Genomic DNA, 14,259 nt, shown 5'->3' on the forward strand with positions numbered 1-14,259 from the left:
TACACCATTGCTGTTTTCTCACCAATGATTTCCTCTTCTTGTCCACGTGAACAGTACTTTGCAAACCATTTATTATTCCAGGCAAGAGATCACTATTCATTTATCTTACTTGCAGCTTTATCAGCTCCAGGGATTTGACACTAAAACATCAGAATTTTTTCTTTATATGGCCACCAAAGATGTCACTGTTTCTTTCACTATCCCACTGGATACTCTAGACACAATCAAGATATAATTTAAGTTGTGCTTAACTACGGAGAAACATTCTAGAAATATGTCATTGGGTGATTTTATCATTCTACAAGCATCAGAATGTATTTACATAAAACTAAATTGTTCAGGTCAACAAGGCAAAGTGGCCTTCTGGTGCAACTGAGAGGTACAATACACAGAAGCTCCATGATGCTTTTGCCAGGGTAGTAACACCTAGAATTTTACAGCAAGTATTTTCTTTCTAAGTGGAGGGAGAGAAAGTGGAGTAGTGAAAGAGCACCACAGTCACAAGGCATTCAGCTCCCACAGTGGTTTTCAATATTGCTTTAAATACTATGTCTTATACTTAACCATATATGTTCTATGGCATGCAAATGGTAGTCCAGCAGATAAGCCTCACCATTAGTATGGCAGCAGAGCATTGCATGAGGACCTCACAAAGACCAGGGCATCACTAGGCTCTAAGTGTTCTCAGCATCATTGCCTCATCATGGTATCACTGCCCAGTATGTAGTTCATCACAGACTAAAATGCTATCGTGTGACAAATAACTATACTAATTTAGCATATCTTGTAAACATGAAACACATAACAAACCTTTAGTAATTCTGTTGGAGATCACCTGATTAGACTTATGGTGAAAACAAACAAACAAACAAAAAACAAAAAAACAAAACAAAACAAAAAACAAGTATCTGTTTCATGTCCTCTGTGTATGAATGTTGGATGTGAGATGAGTAGAGATACTAAGAGCATGCTGGGATAGGACTGGAGAGATGGCTTATCAGGAAAAGGCAGATGTAGTTATTGCAGAGGACCAGAGTTTGGTTTCCAATGCCCACATTGTGACATGCAAAAATCTGCAAATCCAGTTCCAGGGGATTTGATCCCCTTTTCTGACCTCCTTCAGCACCAGGCACACATGTGATGCACACACATATGGAAAGACAAAATGTTAATATACATAAAATAAAATAAGTAAAACTAAATAAAAATAAAAGAAGCGTGTTGGCATTTCTGTTTGTAATGACCATTTACCTGACTTAATCTACAATGTCATGATAATTATAATCTTTCTGTGAATGTGCTATCTCAAACTGCCAAGCTATTTTAGGTTAAACCATTGCAAACTTTATGTATAGTTGTCTCCTTCAACGATCTAAAATATAGGGGATGACATTGAACTCATGTCTGGCTGTGGTCTTCCTTTGATAAGGGGAGTTGGTAGAATGATTCGGCTCATTCACCAATTTTGATTCAGAAGTATTTCATGTTGATTTCTGAAACATATTATAATTTAGCAAGTTAAAGAAGTCAGAAATGACTCCTTTTTGCATTTCTCAGCCAAACTCAATTATACTTTCTTGTTTCCATCTTCTTTATATGACTAGACACAATTTATTCTTTCAAAATATCAATAAAATGAATATAGAATCCAAAATATAGAAATGCAAAGCATGTAATTTCAAAAGTATAAGGACTTTAAAAACAGGAAACAAGAAACAGACACAGACTTCTCTTACAACTGCAGTGGGAGGAAATATTAAACAATTGAGGAGTTCTTGTTTTCCCCTCTTATGAAATTTTAAATCGTAAGTGCCAGAAGAAATTAAGAATAGAAACTAGTGATAATTTAAGACTTTCAATTCACAAAGGTAGCAGGTGAAAAAACTGAACCTGATGACCAACTGTCGGGCAGAGTGAATGGAATTTTATGTAAGAAGTGGGAAATAGTAAGAGCTGGAGAGGACAGGAACTCCACAAGGAGAGCAACAGAACCAGAAAATTTGAACACAGGGAACTTCCCAGAGACCCATACTCCAACCAAGGACTATTCATGGAGATAACCTAGAACCCCTGCACAGATGTAGCCCATGGCAGGTCAGTGTCCAAGTGGGTTACCTAGTAATGGGAAGAGGGACTGCCTCTGACATAATCTGATTGGCCTGCTCTTTGATTACCTCCTCCTGAGGGGGAGCAGCTCTACCAGGCCACAGAAGAGGACAATGCAGCCATGTTTGATGAGAACTGATAGACTAAGATCAGAAAGGAGAGGAGGACCTCCCCTATCAGTGGACTTGGGGAGGGGCATACATGCAGAAACGGGAGGGAGGGTGGGATCGGGAGGGGAGGAGGGAGGGGCATATGGGGAGATACAAAATTAATAAAGTGTAATAAATAAATAATAATAATAAAAAAGAAGAATCTGGCAGAAACTGTAGCAGTCACCTAGATTAAAAAAAAAAGAAAAAAATTGGGAAAATAAAGGGCATGTGGAGGAAAAGAACTCATGGCAGATGCTTTTGTGTTAGAGGAACACCCTAACTTCAGCCCTCATTACTCCCTCAGATTCTAGATGAGCCAAATTTCAGAATCCCTACTGAAGTTTCTCCTGTAGGGTTGTGCATGGAACACACTTCATGAGTGGCTTTTGGTCCTTCCCTGTTTACTTCTCATGACATTTGGAAAGAATAATTTAGGACGTGCATTCACAGGTTTCATATTTAGGGGGCATCATATCTCTTGGGGCTGGAATTATAGACAGTTATGGTCACCATGTAGGTGTTGAGAATTGAACCCTATCTGCTGGAAGAGCAGCCAGTGCTCTTTAACCACTGAACAATATGACCAGACTTTGAAATATATTATTAGTGCTGAGTATTGAAAACAAAAATATGAACACTTATGGTTCACATCTGAATGGCAAAAGAATTTGGACATTATTACTCAACCCTCATTAAAAAAGAAAGAAAGAAAAACAAAACCAAAAGATAAACAAAATGTTCTTAATTATTTTTATATTAATTACATTTTATTCATTTTATATCCAAGCTCTAGCCTCCTCCCTCATCTCTTCCAATTTCCACACTACCTCCCTCATCTCCTCCCATTCCCCTCTCCAAGTCCACTGATGGGGGAGGTCCTTCTCCCCTTCCATCTGATCCTAGCTTATCAGGTCTCATCAGGACTGGCTGCATTGTCCTCCTCTGTGGCCTGGCAAGGTTGTTCCCCCCTAAGGGGGGAGTTATCAAAGAGCCAGCCACTGAGTTCATGTCAGAAACAGTCCCTCTTCCCCTTACTGGGGTACCTACTTGGATACTAAGCTGCCATGGGCTACATCTGAGCAAGGGTTCTAAGTTATATCCATGAATGGTCATTGGTTGGAGTATCAGTCTCAGAGAAGATCCCTGTGCCCAGGTATTTTGGTTCTGTTGCTCTCCTTGTGTAGCTCCTGTTCTCTCCAGCTTTTACTATCTCCTCCTTCTTTCATAGGATTTCCTGCACTCTGCCCAATGTTTGGTTAATAGTCTCAGCACTGCTGGGTAGAGTCTTTCAGAGGGTCTCTGTGGTAGGCTCCTGTCCTGTTTCCTCTTTTCTCTAAAACAAGCAATTTTTTTAAGATTCTCAGAAAAAAAAATTGTATCAGACACAAAATGCATAATTTAAATCAGAAACAGACTAATATAAGAAGGTCCAACTTGGACAGAGGAGCTGATGGGCCAAAAAGGAGTAGGAAAGCAAAACTTTACAAATCAGTAAGGTCAGGGAGCACAGAGTGGGCCTTGGGAGAGTGATGACACATTAGTGTTTTTTTTTTTTAATTTTAAAATTACAGGGCTTTAGATTGCAGTTTGGCTAATTTTGGGGAACAAACACTAGATGCCAAGAGAAAACCATCTGTAACTTTAACTGTTAAAGGCAGCCGTAGTTAAATGAAGATTGAATAGCATAGAACAAGGCATGTTTGCAGGATGTAGAGAGGCTGCCATAGATAACTACAAAGTGTCAGTAGATCATCTACCCTTGAGATAGGCAGTATCTAGAGAATCTATGTCCGACCTTCCGTTAACTGGCTGTATTCTTCACATTATTGGTAATCTCTTTCTTAACAAATGCAAAAAATTAGTCTGAAAGCTAAACATTTTAGAGGTTCAGATCGTCATCTTTTTGCATCCTGTTTCTTTGAGTTCCCATGCAGGATCCTGAGGACCTAGTGTTTTCAGACTGGTAAGGGAGTATTAATTCAGAAGCCTGCAAAGAGCAGACAGTTTTGACATAAGAGGGATGAACAATAGCACTGTAGTTAGGGGTGGGAGAGAGGATCTTGGATCTCTCTACAAAGAGAACTTCCACAACCTGAGAGAAAATATGGTGTTTTAAAAATAAAAATTGGATTAGCTATAAATATATACGGCAAATGCTAGAGCAATCAAATGCTTAAAATGGTTTATTTGGCAAGCTAAGAAAGGAAAGAAAATAATTTCCCACATAGGATTCAGAGAAGTCAAAAATGAGAAGAAAAAAATTCAAGAGAATAACTATAACACATAGGGAAGTGTTAAATATGACAGATAATAATCTGGATAATAATCCAATTTATCATTAAGCTTCAAGTTTATCTCATTTTAGAGCCTGTGTTGCATTATGCCTTAGTGAATATTTCATGAGAACTTGGGAAGAATTCATCTTACTGTTTTCAAAACGGGTAGCTGTAAATGTCCATCCGACTTAGGTGACCGGTGGTTCTGTTTAATTAAAGATATCCCTACTAATTTAGCCTATGGATCTAAACATATCTTCAAAGGCACAATGTATCAGAAGTTACATACAGGGAAATAAATCACCTTATTTGCTCCACATCAAGTAGAAAAACTTCATCAATAATTTATAGTGCTGCAGAATGCAAAACAGAAAGGACCACTAGAGATTTCTACTAAACATGTAAGGAAGAAAGGACATCAATCCTTCCTGATCTCTCAGAAAAAGAAGCAAAAAGAATTTCTTTTAAGTCTGCTTACAAGGTCAATACTTATACAGCACCAAACAAGGGACAGAAATTGCAATAATACAAAGCTCTGGGCAACTACCCCTCATCATACAGAACAAAATAATGAAATAATGTTGATAGCTATATAATTACACATTATGATCAAATTCAATTTACATATATAACACATGCATATAAGACTTTTTGATATTCCAAAATACATTAATGTAATCCACCAAAAGCAATAAAATGGAAAATAACATCATCAATAAATATAAGAAATTTGATGAAAACCAATATCAACCAATAAAAAAAATGCTTAAAAGATTAGGAATAGAGGGAACTACTCCAACTTGATAAATTATATTGATAAAACTCCTACAACTGACATCAATTAAAAGGTAAGGAACTAGTTAATATCTTCTAAACTAAAGAAGGTAAAGCTTCTTTAGTTTGTTGTTTCTTGTCATTGCATTAGATATTATATTGATCCCAATCTATTTCAAAGAATAAGAAGAGAATAAAAAGAAAAAAATGATGTTAAAGACGTATTTATATGTGTAGCACACATAATTTCAACAGTAACAGATACAATCTCTTGCAAATATTAAGTGCATACACATTTCAGAATAAAGTATAAACAAAATTCAATTTTCCTGTATCTGCAATGAACACAGGAAATTTTAAATCAGCACAATGAGAATTATATAAATATGTGTGTGTGTGTATGTATATTTAAAAGAAGAAGTACCTAGGAATGAAATTGCCTAAGATTAAAGTACTTAGAACTAAGAGAGGGAACTGGGTAAGAGATGGAAAGGGGAGGGAAACAAGGATGGGGATCATATGTGAGGAGAACTGAGGTAGGAGGGGAGATGGCTGGGAACAAGACAGGAAACTGACAAGCTGGAGGCCTGAAACAGGGAGGATATGAGTGTGACTTTAGCTGAGACCCTAACATGGGGGGAGGAGGACATAGAGATTGAAGTGATCACCTGCTAGTCAGGCAGGACCAGTGGAGGGATGGAAAAACAACCAACTGCAAAACCATTGATCCAAACATTACTCTGCCTACAAAAATATGTAGGAATAAAGAGGGAAAAGAGATTTGAGGGACTGACTAATATTCAATGATTGGCCCAAACTGAGACCCACTCCATGAGAGAGAGCCAGTCCTTAACACTATTTGTGATGCTTTGCTCTGCTTGCAGACAGGAGTCTAACTTGACTGTTGTCTGGGAGGCTCCAGCCAGGACTGGATTGAGACAGAGGCTGGGACTTGCAGCCAAACATGGGGCTGAGTTCTTGGGTCTCGTGGAATTGTTAAGTTAAAAAGGGAAGGACCTGAAGGAGACAGGAACCAAACAAGAAGAGCAATGGAGACAACTAACTGAGATCCACGTGAGCTTACATATCTAAGACATCAACTAAGGAGCATGCATAGTCTGGACCTTGGCGCCCTGCACTTACGTGGCCTAAGGGTGGCTTGGTCTTCATGGGGGTCACCTGGTAGTGGAGGGGGCTCCCTGTCTCTAACATGGAATCTCTTGCCTGCTTTTGTATTACTTCCCCCTGGTAGGGTTGCCTTGTATGGTTTCAGTGGATGAGGCTCAGTCCTGGTGTGACGTGAAATGCCTGGAAGGTTGACACAGGGGCAAGATATCTCCCTTTTTCTGGGCAGAAGGGTAAAGGGAAGGAGGAGGAAGGGGATTGGGAAGAGAGGTGGGAAGGACACCCTTGGGATGTAAAGTAAATAAATTTTAAAATATTTTAAAAGAATCCAAAAAAGTACTCAGAACTAAAACAATGAAAAATCTGTGGAGAAACTACAAACTTCTGATAAAAGCCATTAGATGAGTTCTAAATAAATGAGTATACATTTCTTATTCCAGACAGGCAGCATCTACTTGGTCAAGAAGACAATTCTTCTCAACCTGACCTAGAGATTCAATGCATTATCAATCAAAACCATGGAAATATAGCTTTATTGATATTGAGAATCCTATCCTACTTCATATGGACAAGTGAAAGACCCACAATAGCCAGAGCGTATCGAACAAGAAGAACCATGGGCTTGATGGTGACTGACTCGATGACTTATAAAGTTACAGTAATTAAGACAGTATTGTATTGGCAAAAGAACAGACCAAAGATCAATGGAACAAAATAGAGATCTTGGAAACACATCTATACTAACAAAGCCAATTGATTTTGAACAATTGGAGCAGGGTCAGTTCAATGGAGAAATGCAGTTTTATCCCCCTATTAATGGTGTTGGAACAACTAGACATATGCTAAAATATAAAGAAAGAATAACAAAATGTAAGCAAAATGATCACAAGCCTTACAGCTTTCTTAAAGTTTATCAGGGGCTAAAATAGAAGGTGTAAAACTACACAAAACCTATACAGTAACACAGGAAAAATGCAGATCGCTTGGGATTAGACTGATTGAACATAATACTCCAAACCCAACATACAAAAGAAAACAATTACTAAATTGGAATCCAGGAAAAGTCTGCTCCCTAAAACACACTGATGAGATTAACAAGGATTTCAAGTATGAAGTAACCTGTTAAAAATAGTACATAATGCTTGCATGCCTGCACGCATTCATACATTCAACACACATACAAAGTACATGTATACATTAATGTACATATGTACATCCATGAATACATACATACATAAATGCATGTATAAATCTATGCCTGGAGAGATGGCTCAGTGGTAAGACCCCTTGCTGTTCTTCCAAAGTACCTTAGTTTGAATCCTAAGATCCATGTCAGGAAGATACAATCTCCTGTAATTTCAATTTCACTGTATCCAATGCCTCCTCTGATTTTCACAGCGCTAACACGTATATATGCTCCTAAGCACACACAAAGATACACAAGTAAAGAATAAAATATTTTTAAAGGATCAGATGAACCAATTTATATCAAAAGCACACAGAAAGTCTTCTTAAAATTCAAAGTTGCAGTAGAAAAGCAATTTTAAAACAAGCAAGAATTCTAAACAGGTACCTCACGAAAGAAGACACATGGATGATAGGTAAATTCAAGGTGATCAGTAACATTTGTCAATGGGCAACTGAAAGGTAAAACAGTGGCAACCTTATACTATATCCAGAGCGTGTCTGAAACCCAACAACCAAACAGCATCAAATACAGACAAGGGTACAGAACACCACAGTAATTACTGATGGTTTGGTGGAAAGGCTTTTATTTACAGTTAGTTAAACACCAATTAGAAATACTGTCTTCATTCAACAAAACAATGGTTCATTTTCTTTCCACATTGGAAAAAATAGAGTACAGCAGACCCAGTGTTGTTCATGGGTGGATTGTGGCAGAACCAAGGCTTGTTTTTATTTTTCATCATGGCTGTCTTATAATCACAGAGCAGCTCACCTTTAAAAGGTTGTGAAGCCAACACTGTCATGAGGAATGGACTACATCTGCAAGAACTTCTGGGAATGGCATTGCTTTGTTCACTGTTTAAAGTTAGTAAGGAAGAAGGAGAGTAGGTGCATTCCCTGTAGCTCCTGCACATTCTGAGCTCTGTAAGTCTACCGTATTGCTTTGCCCCAGAACTCAGATCACAACTGAAATTGATAAAGACTGTGACATAGATTGATCATATCTAGATTTCAGAATGTTTAAGGGTGTCTTAGTCATTATTCTATTGCTGTGAAGAGACACCATGACCAAGGGAACTCCTATAAAGGAAACTGTTTAATTGGGAGCTTTCTTACAGTTCCAGAGGCTTAGTCCATTAATATCATGCCATAGAGAATGGCATTACACAAGGTGCTGGGCAGTAGCTGAGAGCCACATCCAGATGCACAGGCAGAGAGAGAGAGACTTTGGCCTGAAATGGGGTTTAGAAATGTCAAAGCCCACCCCCCTTCAATGACATACTTCCTCCAAGAAAGCAACACTTTCCATTCCGTCTCAAATAGGAGCACTCCCTGGTGACTAAGCATTCAAATATATGAACCAATGGGGTCTATCCTTCTTCAAACCATTAAAAAATATATTAAAAAACAATAACAATAGATTACTTTGCCCATATCTGCTCTAAAATTCTGGAATAAGTTCCTAAATACTCCTCAACAAGTCTTCTGGATTTTTCTAAAGAATGAGCTCCAAAATGTCCTTCCAAAACTCAACTCTAACAGAGAATATGGGACTACAAGGACATCTCAATATGGAAAAGATTAACATAATCTACAGTAGAACATCAAGTGGAATACACAAGATAAACATCTAAAGACATTGACACATGGCTATTTCATTGTGCATACATGTTTCTGCATTTATTTCAGGTTATATACACAAATCCAGCAGTTCAAAGCTAGGATCCACAAATATAAGGACATGACACTCTCTCCTTAACTCTGAAATATAGTACTTGAAATCCTAGTTAGGGCAATAAGACAACAAAAGGAGATCAAGGAGATAGAATTCAGAAAGTAAGAAGTCAACGTCTTACTATTTGCAGATGATATGATAGTACAAATTCTAACAGAGAACGCTTACAGCTAATAAAAACCTTCAGCAAAGTGTCTGGCTACAAAATTAACAACAACAAAAAATCAGTCGCCCTTCTGTATACAAAAAACAAACAGTCTGAGAAAGAAATTAGGGAAACAACACCCTTCACATTAGCCACATAAAGGAGCTTGGTGTAATTCTAACCAAGCAAGTAAAAGTATTCTGTGAAGAAAACTTCAAATATCTGAAGAAAGAAATTGAAGAACATATCAGAAGATGGAAAGATCTCCCATGCTCTTGAATTGATAGAATTAACATAGTAAAAATGTTAATCCTACCAAAAACAATCCCAGATTCAACGCAATTACTATTAAACTACCAACACAATTCTTTAGAGACCTTGCAAGAACAATTCTCAACTTCATATGAAAAAGCAAGCAAGCAAGCAAGAAAACAAACAAACAAACAAAAAACAGAATAGCTAAAACAATCCAATACAATAAAAGATCTTCTAGAGGTATCTCCATCCTGGATCTCTGGCTGTACTATAGAGCAAGAGTAATAAAAACCTCATGGAATGGGCATAGAAACAGACTGGTGGATCAATGGTACTGAATTGAAGACACAGAAACACACACACACACACCTATGTACACTTGACTTTTGACAAGCCAAACCCATAAAATGAAAAAGATAGCATCTTCATCTGGGTTAATTGGTTGCATACACATAGAAAATTCGAAAAGATCCATATCTATCAACCTGCACAAAATTGAAGTTCATGTGGATCAAAGACCTCGACATAAAGCCAGACACACTACATCTGTTAGAAGAATAAGTGAGGAAGAGCCTTAACCTTATTGTCACAGGAGACAACTTCCTGAACAGAACAGCAACAGCACAGGCTCTAAGATCAAGAATCAGTAAGTGAAACAGAAAAGCTTCTGTAAAGTAAAGGACACTATCAACAGAACAAACCAACAGCCTACAGACTGGGAAAATATCTTCACCAACCCTATATCTGACAGAGAGCTAATACCCAGAATATATAAAGAACTCAAGAAATTAAACATCAACAAACCAAGTAATCCGATTAAAAATAGGATACAGAGCTAAACAGAGCTGTATACACGCACCCAATAACAATCAATGAAATAAAGATCATGTATTTGAAGGAGCATGGAGGATTATAGGGGGATGACTGGGGGAAGGAAAGAGAAAACGTAATTCAATTACAATCTCAAAAACAAATAAAAAAGCTATATAGAGACATTATTTTATAAACATACCTCTAGGATACACCACACACACACACACACACACACATACACACACACATCCCTATATAGAGAGAGTCACATCGCATGATTTGACAGTGCTCCTTCCCAGAGCCATAATCTACCTCACAAAATTTTTAGTGCCACTCATGGAAAATACCCTTTAGAATTTTGGGGCTGGAGAAGGAATTTTAAGAGATTTCCTCCCAGAACTTGAGGGAGAGACACTATACTGAAGATAGCTCACACTTCAGACACAGTCATTGAAGAGACCAGGCTGCAAACGGCCTGGAAGCCTCCTCCCCAGGGACCAGCTCTCCTAGTAATCGGTAGCTGCTATATCAAGGAAGGAAAGTAATCAATAGTGCCGCTCGGCTGTTGCACCTATCAATCTATCTTATTTTTAAATACATGATACTTTGGTTGCACTTCTGTTCCCAACTTCATTAAAATTCTAAACCTTTCTAATAGTTTATAATATTAATACCAGATATTGATGAGTGCACTTTACTGCATTATTGAGATTTAAATTATTCCAAAAGATCATTTAAAAAGCAATCCAATTAATTGGCACAAGTTTTGTTTGTTTGTTTGGTTTTGTTTGGTTTTCCTAAGCTAGGCAGCTTAACAGTAATTCTAGTATTCTTAATCTAGGCAACACGGCCTTGTCATTGTCTCAAGAACCTGTCTGTTTCCTTTCCTCCAGAGATAATACTACATGGATGTTTTGATGTTTCAGTGAAGTCAGTCCTCCTATATCTGTTGTTTTATAAGTAAGTGCCTTTGGATCCTATTCCTTTGACTAAATCACTGACATTGATGTTTTCAAGGCATGGCAAGAATTGAAACCTAAAACCATGCAGAAATAAGAAAGTGTTTAAGTGACCATGATAACAGAGACCAGAAATACAAAAGGTAGCAAATCTCATTCCAATACAGACAACTATTTTTTGTGATTATTATTATTATTACTATTTCAATTTATTCGCTTTGTATCCCAGTTGTAGCCCCCTCCCACATCTCCGTCAGGTCCCCCCTTCCTCTCCCTCCCTCCCTCATCACTCTACCTTAGTCTACTGATAGGGGAAGTCTTCCTCCCCTACTGTCTAGATCCTCTTCTTCTTAAGGCTGGCTAGTTGGCCCCGTCAGGGAAAAGTGATCAAGGAGCAGGAAACCAAGTTCATATCAGAGACCGTCTCTTCTCCTCTTACTAGGGAACCCACATGGAGACTCAGCTGTCTATGGGCTACATCTGAGTTGGGGGTCTATGTCCTCTTCATGTATTGTCTTTGGTTGATGCCTCTGTAGTTCTCCCTGGGCTCAGCTTTTTTGGCTTTGTTGGTCTCCTTGTGGAGCTCCAGTCCTCTCTTGTTCCTTCTAGCTCCCCCTTCTTCCATAAGACTCCCTGTGCTCTGTCCAAAATTTGATTGTGAATCTCTGCATCTTTTCTGATCCCCTGCTGGGTCAACTCTTTTAGAGGAGATCTGTGGCAGGCTCCTGTCCTCTTTCCTGTCTTCTAACACTTCTGGTGTCTATAATATTTTCCCTTCTGAATAAGAATCAAGCATCTTCCCTCCTTGTTTAGCTTCTTTAGGTCTGTGGATTTTAGTAACTTTATATATGACTAATATCCACTTATAAGTGAGTATATACCATGTGTGTCTTTCTGCTTCTGGTTTACATGACTCAGGATGATCTCTATTACTTCCATCCATTTGCCTGCAAATTTCATGATTTCCATGTTTTTAATAGTTGAATAGTATTCCATTGTGTAAATGTACCACAATTTCTGTATTCATTCCTTCGATGAGGGACATCTAGGTTTTTTTTCCAGATCCTGGTTATTACAAATAAAGCTGCTATGAACATAGTTTAGTAGATGTCCTTGTTGTGTGGTTGAGGATCTCCCAGATATATACCCAGGAGTGGTATAGCCTGGCATATACCACAAGGAGACCAACAATAGGAATTGCTATTCCCAGTTTTCAATGTGCTCTTAAGTATTGACAGGTTTCAAAAATAATATGAAGGTACTCTGAATTTAAAAATAAATCACGTGATGGCATTGTAAAAAGACTTCTGTGGGATTGGATAGATGGCTCGGCAGTTAGGAGCACTTGCTGTTTTTGCAAAGATCCCAGGTTGGAGTCTCATTTTGTGGCTCACAACTATCTATAACTCCAGTTCTAGGGGATCAACTAAACGCTGTTCACACATACATGCAAGCAAAACACTCACACATAAAATAAATATTGAAAAATAATACATTTTAGAGACTCTTGCTGATCAGGCTGTGTGAGAGACCTAGATCCTTGGCAAACCAAGTGCTTTTGAAGCTGGGTGTGAGTGTTCCAGGACTATCTGCTGACACATGGCCAGGGAAGGGATCACCTCAACATTGAGCTGGTTGAACACCTTGTCAGAGACAGATTCTGCACCAGAACTTAGAGGCAGGTCCAAGTGGTATGCTCGACAAAAGGAATGGTAGCCCAAAGATGAATGGACATTCATAACTGGACTCTAGAAGGACCACCCAGAAGTATTTATTATCAGTATCTCTGTCCCTGCCTGAGTGGGACTCGCCACATTCCACTGAGCTTTACTCCAAAAGGCCCATAAAGTTCTCACCATGGAAAATGTAGGAACGTTCCTTCATGCTTCTGGGTATGGGGAAGCTTCAAAATGAAGAAAACATATAATAGGTTTATATGAAAATGGAGCCCAGGCTTTTTTTTTCCTTCTAAATATGATACGAAGATTAAGAGAAAAGGAAGAAAAAAAAGACAGATGTTAAAATAAAATTATCAATGCTCTTAAAATGCAGCAAGAAGATTTTTTTTCTTTATTCTTCTATCATAGGATACATTCCAAACAAAGGCGCCCTCCTTCATCTTCCAATCTCCTCCCACCACCCCTTTTCCCCAGATCCACCAGCACCTTCATATCCTTTCAGAAATGATCAGGCCTACCATGATATCCAAACGTAGCATAACAACATGCAGTAAGACTAGCATAGAGAAGCTTTTTAAAAGGAAAATTGCAACAAATCTGGGACACCCTTGTTGTCTTACGATAGAGGGGTATGTCACTTCACAAGACTGCGTGCTGAAAAGGCTTCCATAGGAAATTTCATCATTTTGAGAATAGCGTACAGGCAGATAAATGGTGTGAGCTGTGTACTCAACGTGATGTCTTGATGTAACCAAGAGATATGGGCATAAGACAGATGTGACCCTTGCCAGTGAGACACAGTGTACCAGAAGGAGATTAGCCTGCAATCACAGTAAACAGAATATTGACTCAAGCGTCAATACAGTTGTTACATGTTCCATACTGTGGTTTGTGAAACACTTTCACACAGTTGCCAGCTGCAGGCTTCTTACTGCTGCTAAACGCTTGGACAAATGTGTGCGCTACGGTCATGTCACACCCACAACACTGCTAAGAGAGGAACTGCTTAGCTCTGTTCCAATCCTGACACATCACTGCTGCATATGTGGTCT

This window comes from Meriones unguiculatus, chromosome 18 (assembly GCF_030254825.1).
Source record: "Meriones unguiculatus strain TT.TT164.6M chromosome 18, Bangor_MerUng_6.1, whole genome shotgun sequence".
Taxonomy (NCBI): domain Eukaryota; kingdom Metazoa; phylum Chordata; class Mammalia; order Rodentia; family Muridae; genus Meriones; species Meriones unguiculatus.